Genomic DNA, 18,915 nt, shown 5'->3' on the forward strand with positions numbered 1-18,915 from the left:
CTCTAGGTCGTCACAAAGCACAGAGCTGATCTCCCTGTGCTATACAGCAGCTTTGCACTAGCTATCTATTTTATACATGGTAGTGTATATACGTCAATGCTACTCTCTCAGTTTGTACCACCCTCCCCTTCCCCCACTGCGTCCACAAGTCCATTCTCTACATCTGCATCTCTGTTCCTGCCCTGCCACTAGATTCTTCAGTACCATTTTTCTAGATTTCATATATATGTGTTAATATACAGTATTTGTTTTTCTCTTTCTGACCTGCTTCACTCTGTAGGACAGACTCTAGGTCCATCCACATCACTACAAATGACTCAATTTCATTCCTTTTTATGGCTGAGTAATGTTCCATTGTATAAATGTACACATCTTCTTTATCCATTCATTTGTCGACGGACATTTAGGTTGCTTCCATGTCCTGGCCATTGTAAATAGTGCTTCAGTGAACATTGGGGTGCATGACTCATTTTGAATTATGGTTTTCTCAGGGTATATGCCCAGGAGTGGGATTGCTGGGTCATATGGTAGTTCTATGTTTAGTTTTTTAAGGAACCTCCATACTGTTCTCCATAGTGGCTGTATCAATTTACGTTGCCACCAACAGTGCAGGAGGGTTCCCTTTTCTCCACACCCTCTCCAGCATTTATTGTTTGTAGATTTTTGATGATGGCCATTCTGGCAGGTGTGAGGTGATACCTCATTGTGGTTTTGATTTGCATTTCTCTAATGATTGGTGAGGTTGAGCATCTTTTCATGTGTTTGTTGGCCATCTGTATGTCTTCTTTGGAGAAATATCTCTTTAGGTCTTCTGCCCATTTTTGGATTAGGTTGTTTGTTTTTTTTGATATTGAGCTGCATGTGCTGCTTGTATATTTTTGCACCTTAGATTTTAAGGTGGAAATGACATAAATTCTTTAATTCCCAGAACACAAATTAGCTGCTACCTCTCAATAGATTTGACAGCCACTTTTCCTTCCATATCAGCACTTCTTGTACTCCTGACACATTGCAGGAATACAACAGCTACATTTCAATGAGCATTTAACCTTCATAATCAGTCTCTCATTTAATCATCCTAACAACTTGAAGAAGATATGTAACATCATCCTTATTTTGAAGAGGAGTTAAGAGTGGTCTTGAAAGGTTTAGTAATGTATTCAAGATCACACAACTGGTGAAGCTGGACTAGCAGAAAGATCATTGAACTTCCCAATCTGTCCTCTTATCCTCTGCACCACATGGTTATATAATGCAGTGAAGAAAAAACTGAATACTACACTACATCTCTCAGGGTTTCCTTTTCCATCACTGTTTCAGGGATGCAGCCTACTGGGCCTCTGGCAGTGTGGCAAGAGTGTACTTGATGGAAAGAAGCCAATATCCAGTACTGAAGAAAAGGAAGGAATGAATGCCTAGCTACATAGCTGCAGATGGTCTTCAAGAAAGAAATCAATTTTCAAGAGCAAATGGTTATTAAAGTGTAACCAACCTCAAAAGATTTTAGAGAGGAAAGTCACTATACGTGAATAAATTATGCTCTTTATCTCTTATGCAAATATTTGGCACTGGGAAAGAGGCCAAGTGTAACATCTGTAAACAGTTTGGTACTGTCCATTGTGCTCTCAATCAACAGTACCATTTGAAAGTGTGTCTTGGTTGTCGCTCATCTTGATCTTTTAGAAAGATTTTTCTTCTGATGCATAAAACTGGTGAGAGGTCAGGTCATGGTGAAAATTTTCCCTCTTGCCTACCCAATGAAACTTATGGTATCAGTAATTAAGGGATTTAAAATATTGACAAAATGGAATAAAAATAAAAAAGAAATATTGCTGAAGCAACTAGTTAAAATTTAATCAAACATGTTTGACGTCATGTGCATAATATAGAAATTATCCGAATTTTTAAGTATTTCTATTGAATTCAATTAAAAAAACATTCAGCTGTATGATTACAACCTTTTATAAGAAAAGAAGACAAAACTAACTTGAGATGATTTAAGCCACAATGGTGTATCAACTCATATCTTTAGTAAAATGAAATAAAGCCAGCTAAACTTCTGCTATTATTTGCATTTTGTTAACCTTTTATCTATTTGTTCCACTATCTAGTTAAAATAATTATAGTCCTTGAAAGTCATGATATTACAAATTTATTTTGACATACTTTGGTGGATTTCATTTCCCCTATTATACTCAGGATGACAATACCTTCCAAAAGTTTAAGCATAACATGGTAAAGTCAAAAGTTATGTAAGGGACTTTCCTGGTGGTGCAGTGGTCAAGAATCTGTCTGCCAATGCAGGGGACACGGGTTTGAGCCCTGGCCCGGGAAGATCCCACATGCCGTGGAGCACCTAAGCCCCTGTGCCACAACTACTGAGCCTGCGCTCGAGAGTCCACGAGCCACAACTACTGAGCCCGTGTGCCTAGAGCCTGCGCTCTGCAACGAGAGAAGCCACCGCAATGAGAAGCCCATGCACCACAATGAAGAGTAGCCCCTGCTCACCACAACTAGGGAAAGCCTGCACTCAGCAATGAAGGCCCAACACAGCCAAAAATAAATAAATAAAATAAATTTTCAAAAAAGCTTATTAAAAAAGTTATGTAAGACCTGTAAATATGAATGCATGTAATCTTTGTGATTTTTAGATTAGAGTAAAGGGAAATGGGTATGGATATTTTGAAAGAAGACTCCCCAGTTAGTTCTAATGAGCTTGCAGGTTTGAGGTGCTCTGATCCACTTGGATAGCTTCAGTTAACAGCTAAGGAAGTGGAAGGACAGACAAGGAAAATCAAACAACATGCTAATGATAGAAGGAAATTTTGATGTAGCCAAGTTTCTTATGTCCATTTCCACATTCAGGTAGAGATCATCTTCTCTGACAGATTTCCAGATCAGAGCTTAGTTCATTCATCATCAAAAAGCTCTTTTGTCACACAGTGTGCTCTGAGAGGAAGTCTCACTCATCCTTAAACATGTCCACCATAAGCCCTTCCTCTGGGCCACCAAATCTCCTCTCTGCAGTTAATGCCTTAAAGACTGTTGCTAAAGTGAAGATATGCTAGGTGTCCTTAAATTATTTTCATCATAACTCAAAATAGTTTTCCAGGTTAACTGGATATTACCCTGGGAATTCACCATAGAACTGAATTTATGAAAGGTCAACTACTAAGCAGTAAAGCAATGGCAAATGGTCAGAGTTCAAGTCTCAATTATGTTTATTAGCTGTGCAAATTGTGAAATTTTCTTGTCTTCTCCCAATGCAGATAACAATACTTAAATCTGAAGGTGTTATAAGTTTTGAATAAGGTAAAGGAATTTCCAGACATACGATAATTCGTTGCAGTTATTATTCTTTTGGGATTCAAGAAGTTATCTTATCCTAAAACTATTACAGTCCTATCTAGGTTTCAACACTCCTTAAAGTCCATTGTTAGGGATTAATTCTTTTGAATTAAGTATTTTCTTCTCTAGTTATCAACCTTTTTTTAAAAGCAAAGTCTCTTGATGGCTCAATACATTGTTTAAATAAATCACAACCTTTGTGTAAATATATCTACTTTAAATATTTCTAAGACTGGAAGAGCCAGAATAGCATGCACTCTGGAGCCCATGAAGAGCCAGTGGCTAGACACAGGACGGACAGAGTGGAGAAAAGGATGGGAAAGTTGAAGAGCACAGATTGTTGTGCAGGAGGGCAGCTCTACGTATTTGCCAGTGGAGTGGAGATTTAAAGACCCTGGTGGGAAATAGGGATTCAGGGAAGGACAGAAGAAACAAAGTGTTGAAAACAGTTCTCCAAAAATAGTTGAATAAGGATTCAAGCAAACCACTCGCCCAAAGGAAATGGAGACATTTTCAGATTCCTGGAGTGTTACAGCTATTCTTGGGTACCCAATATCTAAGCTCTCATTAGGACTGAAAAAGCAAAATCTCTATGATGGCTGAAGGATATGAGAATTGTCTTTAAATATGTGATTGTCTCCTTTGTGAATGCCTACCGTGTTTGATCTATGTCCCCAGAGGAAAGTCAAGAATTAGTGTGTTCATGTTACATGAGACAGTTACAGTCATTTCCTCAAAACTTTTCTTGAGCCCCTTCTGTGTGTGTTTGGGAAGGCAGTACATGTGGTGGTTAAGCCTACCGGCTCTGCAGTTAGACTGCCTGGGTTCAAACCTCTAACTCACCACTTATTATCCTTGTGATCACAAACACATTAATTAGTCCTTTCATGACTCAGTTTACTCATCTATAAAATGGGAATAATAACAATATCTACTTCATAGAATTGCCATGAGGATTAAATAAATATATTACCTACAAGGCTGTAATATTCAGTATATGCCTTTATTATCATTTTTCTACATGTGAGGCACTGTGCTAACCTGTAGGGAATATTAGAATGAACAAGATGCAAAGCCTTAATCAATTCAAGTCTATCACAGGTTCAAGCTTGAGTCTAAGCTGTGCCTAGCAGTGGGATTTAGATCTGATGGATCAATTGGTGTGATGATCCCAGAAGTCCATTTGCAGGAATAACTCAGAAGCTTTAAGTATCAAAGCTTTAGAAAATTGTAGGGGAGGAGGATTTCTGAGTGCAGTATTGTGCCTGTCATTTGCACTAATCTTGGCACTCAGCTACCTCTGTAGTCAAATTTGTCCTATGAAGGGAGATGAGGCTGGGCAATTAATTAAAAACTCAGGAAAGCACTGGGTTGGGGAGGGCTGGTATGAGCTACAAAAGCAACAACAGAGTACACCACAAAAATGAGAGAGACAAAATCTCTCTGCACAGCTCAGGGTTTCTGCAGCCACTAACAGTCCCAGTGAACAGGGTGCATGGTGGCAAGGTCCCTGTGGAAGGTAAGTGTGCCTAGTAGATGTGGCAGGTTCTACATGACATTTACTGGATAGTTGATCTGAACCGTTGATAAGTATTACTTGTGAGACATTTTCTGGAATAATCAGAAATACAAGGGATTGGCGGAGGCATTTTCTAAGGAGTAGGGTTTCTATGTGAGCCAGTGTGGGGTGTATGCCAGTGGAATATGGAAATTGCTTTAAATGGAAACCCATTTGAATCCATAGACTGGTATGTATGCTCTGGGGCAATTCAGTTTATTTTAAGGGAGACTTTAGTTATTAGAGAGGTTTCAAAATGGAATATAGCATCAGTAATGATTTGGTCAAGCAGAGCCTGAAGAGGCACTTAGTGGAGATGTATTAGATAGAAAGCTATTTACAGTGTAGGAATACATGACCTCTTAAGATCCTTTCTAATTGTGAAATTATTGGACCCTCTAAAATTATTTAGAACTTTAAAGAAAAGCTCTTTTTTATTTCCAGACTGCCTCTGCCTTTTGCAGATGTTCTGATGAGTGCATTATCAAGTTTTTCCTACAGTTTGCCTGCTTTACAATAATGGCCCATTAGGATATGAGATCTTCTGTGATAGGGACCAGATCTTATTCACCTTTGTATCCTCAGTAATGAAGACCATGCCTGAAGCTTGGGAATGTAGATTTGAATGGAAGTATTTTAGTGTTTTGACTATCTTCTTTTAAATTCTTGTGTAAATGGTTTTGCTAGTTTGCTATTTAGTGATGCTCCATGTTACTAGGGTAAGAAAATATTTTTTGATAGCAAGTAAAGTGTAAATACTAAATAACATAGCATTGATAGTTAATACATAGGTAGAAACCTTGCCACATATACCATTAATTGACCCTTGTGCATTACTTTGCACATATGGGACAAGCATATATACATACATTTTTTAATGTATCTCAAGTACTTCTGCACTCTGACATTTATAAGTCACTTCCATTTGATATTCTGATGGTTAAAATATTTATTACATAAATTGTTCTCTTTCTTTCTTCATCTATAGCTCCTTTGTGGCATGGTATAGTAGACAGAAACTTTGGGACTTTTTGGAGGGAGAGAGGAGACAAGCATTTTAATATTGATCAAAGTTTTAAGCTAAAAGCATTAAGGCCTAATTATCCTAAGGGGTAGAGATTTCCAACCCTTGAAACTGGAAGATCTGGATCCCCAGGCCTCCTAAACCCCAAACAGAGGTGAAATGACTTGGGAGAAGGCATTTAACCTTTCTAGGCTTCAGTTTCCACATTTTCAAAATGAGGATATTGAAGGGGGTGGTAGTTAATGTACTTTTTAGTACTAGAGCTTTACACTACTTCAGTTTTACCTTTTCTTCTCTACTTTATTTCATTATTTTCTGAAGGCATCAATGACAGAATAAAATTCTTTTACACATTTATAAGTTTCTTCTTGAGAATAACAAAACTTTGATAGTTCATTGCTTGGGAAAAAAAACAACAAAAGTGAGGAAAAGGTACACAAAAGCAATTGAGCAAAGGAGAGACTGAGCGAATGCAGAAGTAGTAATGCTTGTGAGTATGGTATTTTATCCTTTGGGTTTTAAGTTAGAAATTAATCATTTTCTTTTGGAATGCTCATTTCAAACACATGTGAATTGTGACCAAATTTTATCTCTTGCCACTGACTCCACTGGGAAGCTTCTGGTGATAAATCTCCATGTCAGTATACACTGTCTCCCAGAGTTGCAAACATGTTGGAATGAAAAAGTCTGCTTATACTGGAAATAACGAAGATAGGTCAGGGTCATGCTATATAAAACAGTTTTTTATTCCACTAAGGAGAAATGGTCATCAGAGACAGTGTTTTGGGGAATATGATGATAGCCACACGTCTAAGAAGAGTATGGAGCAACCACATTTGAAAATGTTGTATATTTTAGTCATTTTATTTTAAAATTGAAAGAAGGGGCAGGTACAAATCTTCACGTGAAGTGCTGATATTTTGGGGACCTTTACGGGGGTACACTAGGCACTGTGTCTTGTTGGGCAAGAGACCTGGGAACAAAAGGTCATTCCTTGACTCTTTTTCTGCCATCCTGAGCAGAAAAAGCTTTATTTGATGTAAATGACTGGATGCCAGGCAACTATTCAGGGCAAAAATGAGCCTTCTTGAAAAGGATCATGTCCTATGATGGCTCTGAGTAGCATGTTATTTATACCTACTTGGCAAATGTTATTAAATAATAATGATGAACTTCCCCCGATGAGAATGGGGAAAGGGTAGATATCTATAGGTGTGTTTCACAGAGAAATAAACACACTGGAGATTGGTACCAAAAGAGACTGTACAGATATTTGCTCTAGGTCACAGGTGTAACTGGAGAGGTCTATCTCATAGAGTCAGGAAGGAAGGTAGTTTAGCTTGACTTTTTGAAATCATTATAAAAAGTTTAAGGCACTAAAAAGTGTAAAGAATAATACAATAATTACTCATGGAGTCACCACCTATTTCAGAACTGAGATGTTACTAATGTACTTAAAAATGTTGTGGAAGCCTTCCTAAGCATTCTTTTCCAAGCTCCCAGAGAAACCAATATCCTACACTTGGTGATTTTTGTTTCATGAATTTCATGTAAATAAAATATATATAATATATCATATGTATTATATATTCACATACACATATATACACATAAATATACATATATAGTATATGTGTCTTCTTAAATAATTCTTAAGGGCCTATTCTTAATATATAATATTCATTGCAAAAATTTTAAACTATACATAAAGTAATTATTCCTTAATATTCTTCTGCAACCTGTTTTTTAAAAACTCTTTGCTCAATATTTTTTGTGAGAATCTTACATATTTGTCCATGTTCCTTTAATTCATTATCTTTATCTATGTATTTCACTGTATGAACATATAGCAGTTCATCTATCCATTCTTTCATTGAGAGACATTTAGGTTGTTGCTAATTTTTTGCCATTGCAAACAATGTTTCTATGAACATATGTTTTTTTTAAGTTTTCAAATATAATATATACCTAGGAATGGGATTGACAGGTCTCAGAATACATATATGTAAATATTTTATAATTTACATTTGCTAACATTGCCAATTTAGTCCTATTTGTCCATTTTCTGGATTTCTTATGAATATATTATCATCTCATTTTATTCAAGACGGTGGCTGTGGAATTTTGTTTGGCTCTTATATTTCTTCTTTACATTTTTAAAGGGGCTTGGGGACATTTTATAACCAAATTACCACTGTAATGTTGACTAGAAGCCACTTTTTGATTCAACCAAACTTTTCAAAAGCAAACTTTTCAAACTTCTCAACATTTTGTTTTTTAAAAAGCACAGTTAAAAAGAATAGACAGTGGTTATATTATTACATATATCAAAAAAGCATAATATAATAAACATCTCACGATTTTAGAAAATACATATATATAAAAGAAATGTTGCTAAAATTAAATCTAGTTAGCTATAGAAGACTAGTTTCATAACTCATTTATTCCTCTAGAAATATAAATAATACACACAGAAAACTTTTTCTGAGATTAGTATTCAAAATAGACAGATAAAATAAAAAAGTAAGTAAACAATTTGAAGGACTGATCTCCAGTAACTAGATAATTTATCTGTAGAAACTGTAAATTTTACACATATATTAAAGTAATCATTATTTTAAAAGGGTAAGGGTTTATAACTACTTATGCCTGGTACATAATGGGAAATAAAATATTTGTTGAATGAATGAATGAGTGACTTTTATTATCATACTTCAGTTTTCACTATGGTAAAAGCAACAGCTATGATTATTTTGTAAATGTGAAGACACAAATCTGACACGTCAGAAACTTTTTACATATTCCTGATATATTGATATTATGCTATACTATTGCCTGATGAAGGATGACACTTTTCATATGATCACACAGTCAGAGGTTACAGAGGTGGATAAGAAAATCAAATGCAATAACATCTCTTTCCATCCAATGGGACTTTTTCCTATAAAAGAGATGTTATTATTTTAATCAAGCACAAACACTAAATAATCCTAATTTGAAAAATCTCATTTCAAAGGAAGCACTAAAGAATTTAAAAATATATAACATTTTTTCTAATCAATTTGTGACTTCTATTCATTACTGTTGTCTATTCATTTACTTAAACAATAAAAATGAATGCTTGAGTAGCTGTTTTCTCTACCTTACAATAAATTGTATTTCTTTGTTTTATAGAATTTCTCACATTGTACAGTGTTCTGCTAAGCTGATTCTCTTTTCCTTTCTTGGAGATTCAAAGTACACTAACATATTAAAGACTATAGGAATTTCTCCAGTAAAGACCTTTGTTTATTCATATTTAATCCATCATTTCCTAAATTTATTTGACCACAGAATTATCTTTTCATGTAACAGCTTGCTAAGCCCTCTCATTGCTTATGTACTATGGAACATAGTTTGAGAAACACTGCTCAATTCACAAGCCCTTCTGTAAAAAAAGTCACACTTCAATTCAGAAACATCTGAGCTGCAGGAATATTTGGCACCAAAAGACTTTAAAGAATATCTCTTCATAATAAGAAAGTAGTAAGTGCGTTCCGTAATTAATACAACTTTATTCTCCTGATGTGATCTCCTATTTTCTTTTTTATTTAAAAGAAGGAAAGTATTTTATAACAATATCCCATAATTTTTCAATAAGATAATATGAGAGATTAACATGAAAACCTATGGTTATCATTTCCCTCATACTAAGGAAGTATTTTAATTATCCCTGGGCATAAAATTTGCACTGACTATTATGAAATAGCTTGAGGCATGACAGCATATTTATCGACTGACGGAATGGAAAGGAATGGCTAAAATCTCATATGACTTTTGGCTATAATGTGCAGGGGTTAGGTGCAACTGACTATCCATCCAGGTTCAGTTACATGGGGCAAGCCCTAGTCTTCAAGGACTATAGCCTTGAATTTTTGAAAAAGTCAGCTCTATGACACTGAAAATAAAGAGATCACAAAGGTGTTTCAAGTAGAACAAGCAAATATTCAGAGATAAAGATATTCTGGCACATTTAAATGAGATATTAAATAACAGCCCCTTTCTAACAGAGAACAGGTATATATATATATATATATATATATATATATATATATATATATATATATATCCAACTTACCATGTACCCAGTTATGGATCTTTAGGAAAAAATTACTCTTGGGAATATCCTGTGAAAGTCTATGCTACTCTATCAATTAAACCACCCTTTTCATCAGAGCTCATAGAAAGACAGCATTCCCATCAGGGAAAGACCATGAATTATGAAGCCAAAAGGAATTTCTTTTAGAATCATTCCTCCTTCACTCATTCGATGTGTGATCTTAGACAAGTTTCTCAATCTCTAGCTCTCTCTTTCTTTATTTGTGAAATGAGAATAATAATGCCTACCTTTTGGAGTTATTGTGAGGATGACATATTGAAATATGGCACATAGTTGGAATCAATAAATGCTAGTATCCATAATTCTCCTATCACTTCTGCAAGTAAAGTTTGCCAACGTGTGATAAATGTTAGCAAGGCCAAGTATGTTTCCCGGGCAGAATGGAAAATAGTGAGGAATGAAAGACAGTAGTAGCCTATGTATAATTATGTCAGATGAGGGAGTCATCTGCCCATTGATCAGTTTATTAGTTGATTCAGTTTTGTATTCATTAACATTTAATAATCTGCTATATGTCAAGGAGTACATGATCCAAAGGAAGAATAGAAATAAAGTCATACAAGGGGATGTACTATGATACAAAAAAATGGACAGATGTCATGAAAAACATTGGAGGAATTAATTGGAGGCAGAATTAACCATGTAAAGACTAGAGAGAAGGAAGTTTCACACAGAAGAAGCAGAATATGTAAAAGCCTAAATGTGGGGAATTGAGACACGATACTTAATTTTCATGTGAAGTTGGGTAAACCACTGTAACTCTCTTGGTAGTTCTTGGAGTAACCTTTTCCAAATCTTTCCAGACATGCTGTCTTAAATGTATTTTTCCTGGAAATATTCGAATTGCTATATATTCCCCTGAAAATGAGAAGATTAAAAAGTGTACCCAACAACCTTAATGATATGACTAATACTAATTACAGTACCATGCTTATTAGACATTACAGTGAGAATTCTCATTATTTAAAACTCACTGTATTGTTGGCAGATACTCATATTCAATTGTATCCTCATTTGTCCTGTTGTTTGTGTCTACATTTACAAATGTGTAGACATGAAGCCTGATTTCATTCAAAGCTGTGTTTTTTGGCCTGCACAGCTCAAACAAAAGGAAATAACATTTAAAACCTAGAAAATTCACGTAAAATAGGAATTTATAATTTCTTGTGAAAAGTCAAAAATTTTGGCAATGTTGGATGTACATTCCTGCATGGCCAGATGGGCAGGCACTGATGGAACCTGACCTCTTCAAGCTGGGGATGAGCTAATTTGCCATAATCATCAGCACTTAGGGGCTGCAAGCCCAGACCTTATGCCCTGCAGGCTTCACACATTTGCAAAATACCTGCCTGGTTACATGAGGCATTTTATTTTATAGCTCTAGCCTAAATTTTTCTAGTTTTATCTGAATTTTTTTCATCCTTTTATCATTCTTCAATTTACTACCTTGCATTTATCTCTGATGACCTTATCCTGTTTCTGACAGACTCTTTCCAGTAAAATGAAGTTATATTTGCTATTACTATTTAAAGATTAACATAACCTATAGGGTAAATAATAGCTTTTATGTTTTAAATGTATTTGTTTTAATGGGTATTTTGCCTGTATTAAAAATGCAAAATGGGACTGGGATTACATATCAGGTAGTGTATGGGCACAAATGGACTTTTTACACAGTGTGAACCTTTTCAGAAGGATCATGTTGCAAGAATCCTAATTTCTTGCAAGATATATTACTGCTTGCCACACACAATGAAAGCCAAGGGTTTGGTTTGGATAAGCCATATCAGCTCAAAAATATATATATATTTTAAGTTAGAAATGGTCTTAGTTTAGATTCAACTGGTTGATGAAATACTTGACTACATGACTTCCCTAACTGTATATTTGAGTACCATTTCTGATATTTAATAACATGGGAATTTTAGGATTTTCAAAGCAGATTCAATCCAACTGAAACAAAATTTTAGAACATACAAGATTAAAAAAGACATGAACCTAATTTTCTAATCTAATCTGTTAGCATAGTTATATAAATATATAATACTTATAAGGGGCTTGCGACTGCATGTCTCATTGGGTCTTAACAACCATGGTTGGGTGAGTATTATCATCTCCCTTTAGCTTTTAAGAAAACGGAGGCTCACTTAAGCAATCTGCCAAAATTCAAGTAGATAACATGTAGATCTGGAACTGAAACCCAGGTTTCTGAATTTAAGTTAATTCATTTTTACAATTAATATTTTAAAAATAAATTTATTTATTTTATTTATTTATTTTTGGCTGCTTGGGTCTTCATTGCTGCACGTGGGCTTTCTCTGGTTGCAGCGAGCAGGGGCTACTCTTTGTTGCTGTGCATGGGCTTCTCATTGTGGTGGCTTCTCTTGTTGCGGAGCATGGGCTCTAGGCGCGCGGGCATCAGTAGCTGTGGCACGTGGGCTCAGTAATTGTGGCTCGCAGGCCCTAGAGTGCAGGTTCAGTAGCTGCGGTGCACGAGCTTAGTTGCTCTGCGGCATGTGGGATCTTCCCAGACCAGGGATTGAACCCATATCCCCTGCATTGGCAGGAAGATTCTTAACCACTGTGCCACCAGGGAAGTCCCTATAATTAATATTTATATGCTTTTTGCAGGCTTTCTGCTAAATTGTGCAGCTACGGTAATAAATAAAATAGTTTCTGCCCTTAAGGAACTCACAGATGCCCAAATAAGTAAAATACAGTATAGTTGGTAAAATAATGCAGATATTCAAAGCGCATGATAGCATACTCATGTGGGCACCTCAGATTGCCTTGGGATAAGGAGGCTTGGTCTGGGAGCATGTCTTCAAGAAGGTGGCACCTATAGGAAGACTCAAGGGTATAGAGGAGTCAGATGAAGCTTCAAAGGACAAGTAGAAGTTATTTGGATAAAATGGGCATGAGAAATGGTAAACAGAGGGCAGAAGGGACAGAATGAGTGAGGATATGGAGGAGAGAAGCAGGAAATTACAAGCGTTGATACTGTTAGAGGTAAGAAGAGGTGAGATACGAGCTGTCAATGTGGAGAGGAACAGAACCGTACTGAGCACCACTCTCAGACCTCTGGCCTTTATCCTGTAGCCCAGGGTTTAAAAACATAGAATGCATTCAGAATAGAATGGTAGGGCTTCCCTTCCCTTCCCTGGTGGTGCAGCGGTTGAGAATCTGCCTGCCAATGCAGGGGACATGGGTTCGAGCCCTGGTCTGGAAAGATCCCACATGCCACGGAGCAACTAGGCCCGTGAGCCACAATTACTGAGCCTGCGCGTCTGGAGCCTGTGCTCCGCAACAAGAGGGGCCGCGATAGTGAAGAAGCCCACGCACCGTGATGAAGAGTGGCCCCCGCTCGCCGCAACTAGAGAAAGCCCTCGCACAGAAACGAAGACCCAACACAGCCATAAATAAATAAATAAATAAAAATTAAAAAAAAAAATAGAATGGAAAATACCAGAATGAATCACATTTATTAAGTTTTTTTTAACTTTCAGTTATATTTTTGTGTTGTACTGGAACATGATGTAATGCGTATTTCTAAGGTACAGTTCTTAATGTGAATAAAAAATGTGTAGCAAAAAATGTTAGAAAGTACAATTCTGTTCCTGTGTATAGGCCTAGCATAAACATGCACGTATATTTAACACACGATACGATACGTATACAAGAATACTCATAGTAACACTAATCATAATAGTCAAAAACTGAAAACTGCCTACTTGTCCATGGATAAAGTGCAAAAAATTTTTGATATATCCATACAATTGAATTTTATGTAGCAATGAAAATGAGTGATCTATAAACACACACACTATTAATAATTACCATAAACATTTTATTTTTTATTTATGTACAGTTCAAAGTGTGACAAAACTAATTTAAATAGTTGGAAATCAGGACACCGGTTGCCATGGGTGCAGGCCAGTGAGGGGTGCATGGGGTGGAGTTTAGGGGTAGGGAGGGGACATGAGACGGGCTCCGGGATGCTATGTATTACTTACTTATTTTTTGTTCTGGGAGTTGGTTACCTGAGTGTGTTTATTTTTTTCTGAGGAATTTCAGAAAGGGAAATCTGGAAGGGAAGCAGAGAATGAATCCCTACAGAACTAAGAGAACAAGGAAAGTGTCGTACCAGGAAGTGAAAGGAGTAGAAAATTTTAAGAAGATAATCAATAGTGCCAAATAAAGAGGGGGCTTCAATAAAATATTGTTTGAAAAATATCCCCTTAATTTGTCAATTAGAAGACAGTAAATGACTTTATGAGAACTTTTAAGAAGACAGTAAACGACTTTATAAGAACTTTTTAGAAGACAGTAAATGACTTTATAAGAACTGTTTCAGTAGATTACAGAGGATATTAAGCTGTAAATGAGAGGTGAGGTAGTAGAAGGAGAAAGTCTATGTAACTTAATTGTCACTTCCTCCTTATCACTCCAATATAGATTGAAAGAAATAGAGGGCTTACAATAGTTCTTCATGAGCTATGGACTTGGTAATTGCCCTTTCTTTGTTGCTTTGAACCAACTCACGCTTTGCTGCTGGCTGCACCTTGTCCCCTTGATAGATTGGATTCTCTTTTCTCTATCCAGGAACCAATAAAAGAGTGAAAGTGGGGGAAGCCACTCTTCTTATAATTACATCATGACCTTATTCTCCACCATACCATCACATAAGGCTGTACAAGTATATCATATTTACTGACTTGTTGGATAACTAAAAGGGATCATTATTATTTTTTAATGACTATTCTTAATGTTCAAAGGCAAAGTCACGAGAACTTAAGTTCTTCATAGGGGATTCCCTTGTGAGAATCCTAAATTTCTAATCTTGTACCCCTGTTCTCAGGTCCTTGCTTCCTTTTGAAAGGCTCATCCTTCTTCCAAATCACCTTTATGCAGCTCTCCATCACCTCTCACAAAATTCAATCTCCTGGTTATAATGCTTGGTCCCTTCCAAAAATCCATCTTCCTCCACCAGCAATTGCCCAAGTTTGACATATAAAGTTAGACCAGAGTTTCTCAACAGGGATTCTGCAGAACTCTAGGGTTCCAAGATATGTCAGGATTCTACAAGATTGTGACTGAAAGCAAAAATCATCTCTTTTTTAGGTCCTGCATTTTACATGATAGGAGCACTAAGGGTGATGTGCATTTACTAAGCATACCACCAGCAATTTTGTTAGTGGTCATCAGCACCATATGGCAATGCATGGGAGGAACATGTTCAAATAGTTGAGTATTTAACTTTTGATGTGACATGGAAGAGGCCATTAATAATTGGTAAGCATGCAGTTGCTGATAATGTAGGTTCCTTTATCCTGGTTTACTGCCTCCATCATCCTCTTAATGTGCTGCCAGTGAATATTCAGAGGCAAACAGGCTCTTCTGGTGTAAAAAAATTCAAGGACACTTCTTATTCTGAAGAAGACAAGTGTATATGCAGTGACTTGGCTGCTTCCCTGACTCTTTGCTACTATTGCTACTGTTGCAAAATGTGGAATTTGTAGAAGAGAATTTTATTGTAAAATGTTTGTATTTTTGCAATTTTATAATTTAACATTTCTTTATGCCTATCTCATTTATTTATGATGCCCTATATTTTATTAACGATTGTGTTTTGCTTGCTGGTCTAATTAGGCAATTTTTAAAGATGAGTCAGGACAGAAGTCCTCTTATTTCAGTTGGAAGTGAGATATTTGTGTGCCTACCTCAAATTCGATAAAAAATTGAGTGTTTGTGTAGCACAACTTTCACCTAAAGACGTACAACACTTTTTATTCATCTTTGTCTATTAAATTGTCTCATTACATTTTTTTTTTATATTTCTTTGACATATGGATTGAGTAGCTTTACTAGTCAACATTGTTAATACATTTCATGTTATAAATAACACTAATTAAAATCAATTTACAGTCTTTATTTAAATTAGTTGCTGATGGGCAACTGTCAAATTAAACATACATACACTCATCCACACACTACACACACACACACACACACACACACACACATTTTCCCAAGGACAAATATTCATTCTCATGGATAGTAAAGTTAAACTCAACAGGGAAAAAAGAATATTTTTCTGTGTCTCATAATCTGCAAAGCTATCTCTCTACAATGAGGTAGTTCTTTGGATTATGCTTCCTTGTTTTCCACTCCCATACTGTGCATAATTTCTTGTTAAGATTTCTTCTCTTTGGATAATAAAACACCATTTTTGAAAACTAATTTTTTGGATAGAAAATTATATGTTCTTTAAAGTGTATCAGCATAACATTTGAGGGACTTCCCTGGTGGTCCAGTGATTAAGAATCTGCCTTCCAATTCAGGGGACGCGGGTTCCTTCCCTGGTCGGGGAACTAAGATCCCACATGCCACAGGGCACGTGCTGCAACTAAGACCCAATGCGGCCAAAAATAAATAAATAAATATTTTTAAAAACACATAACATTAGAAAAGAAATAATTCCTATTGTTATATGTCCTGATCTGTATATGGAAAGTTCATTGGCAAGTTCATAAAATGGCAATTCCACACATCCCTGGAAAACAATAATTATACTATTAAAATTATCCTGAAAGTTCCTAAATTGGTTTTTATTCATCTAATAAAATGTAAATTATTTTTAATAGAATGTTATTACTAAATGCTTTTTATTGTATTATTTTTATTGATTTTATTTAAAATAAATAAAATTTAAAATTTGTGTATAATATTTATAGTAATTCAAGAAGAATATTAGATTAAAAAGAATACCTCATTTTAAGATTCTGCTAGAAAAGAATTCTCTGTATTATTATAGTTTTCGTAATTTGCTTTATTTATCTATTATCTATCTACCAGCATATGTGAATACATGTGTGTATATATATATATATATATGTGTGTGTGTGTATATTTATGTTCTCTCACTAATAATATTATTGGAAACAGTGGAATAGTTTAAAATGAATGGAATAAACTGCATCAAGTCTGCACTTTCATGCTGGTTAAAAGTTATCTATCTGTAGTATAATATTCAACCTGTCTTCCTACTTCTCCTCAATGCAAATTCTCCTCTCCAAAAAAAGTTTCACTTTTTTTTCCTTCCTCCATACATGCATTAACAAGAGTTAGAAGAAATCATAAAAATGATTTAGTCTAAAGCCAGCATTGTAAATATGAGAAAAATGAGGCCAAGGGAGGAGGAATTACTTGTCTAAAGACTCATGTCTATTGATGAGAATCTAGAGTAAAACTCAACTTTCATGTATCACATCTAAGGTTCCTTTCACTGAACTCAACCTGGGTATCACACTTACTCCCACTCGGATGCCTTTGCTCACTCTGTTCTCACCACCAGAACTTCTCATTCTCTTTCTGTTTTGCTTAAGCAAAACTGAACTCTTTTGCCTAACCTTTTAGTTTACCCTGTGTCTGCTTTGACCAACTTCTTAATGTACCTATTACCTATTTCACAATTTCTTGATTATATGAATAATATAATATAATTTATATAAATAGAATATATTTTCAATTCATTTCCATTTTTTGGCTATGTGAGCTCAATTTTAAAAAGAGATAATAGCAGTAATGTTCGACTTATTATATGCTAAGCACAACCCTAATAGTTTTACATGCACGTATTTCCTTTCATCACTTCAGCTGAGAAACAATTATTATCTTCATCTTATAGGTGAGGCAGCTGAAGCACAGGGGAGTGAAATAACTCATTCAGCTTCACACAGAAACATGTTAATTTTGCACAGAAGCCCTATCATGAACTACCATATTTCACTGAGTTTTAACATGAACACTTTCCAATACACTTTTCATCTCTAAATTTGGGATGAATGTTATAATCAGTAGTATTTTTAGTTGTGCCATAATTTAACTGGCAACATTTTCTCTCTTTTAGTGGTACATATGTCAGTGCATCTTATGAGAGACGATATCTTAAATTTGAGGAAATATGGTACTTCTTTTGCATCTCTCCACAAATCAAGCGCTATTCACAAGTAAACACTTATAGGTGAATTAACACCTTAGAAGATAGTGAATGTGAATTAACCTTAATCAAGAGGGTCAAGTGAAAGATGGTTAGGAACAGAAGATATTATAATATCAGTTTATAGTTTGAAGATCCTTTCTTTGCTTGCTGACCTTGCATTATCAACAAATGCTTTATACTTTTGGAGGTGGAGACAAAATGTCAGGAAAGATAGACGCCAACAGTGAAACCCTCCTCACATAGACATTAATTGGAAATCTTGTATTGAGAACAAATTATTATATGGAACCATTCATGTTAAAGGTAAATGAAGAATTTAAAAATATATCATATGTAATGAAAGTGACAAAAGAAAAAGAAAGATTGAAATAGTACACTCTTAATTTGGAAATTTGGAATTATTTGAAAAGAGATGACAACCAATGACAATCAATGATGGTAATCAAGCATCTCTGTTTCACTATGTCCTATTATTTCTTAAAATAGAATTAATTCAAAAATTGTCAGAATTCCTGGTGTTCTTAGAGCAGTGAGCAGTGAGTTCTTTGTTGCCAAGAATTGTCTGTTCTTTTAGAATTGTTCAAAATTGTAATGTAAAGGTTGTACCTTCTTTTTGTCATTAACTTCCATCTCGTGTTGTTTATAATAATTCATTAAACTCTAAACATAATAAAAATTAATTAACTGCAGTCAAAGAAGAAATGTTAATTAACAAAATATCAGTTTTGTAAATATTGCTTTATTCATAATTTTTCAATTTTAATGCTTTTATAATTTTAATACTCTTTTGAAACACACAGTATAAGATTTTTCTTTTTAATCTG

This window comes from Balaenoptera ricei, chromosome 12 (genome assembly GCF_028023285.1).
Source record: "Balaenoptera ricei isolate mBalRic1 chromosome 12, mBalRic1.hap2, whole genome shotgun sequence".
NCBI lineage: Eukaryota > Metazoa > Chordata > Mammalia > Artiodactyla > Balaenopteridae > Balaenoptera > Balaenoptera ricei.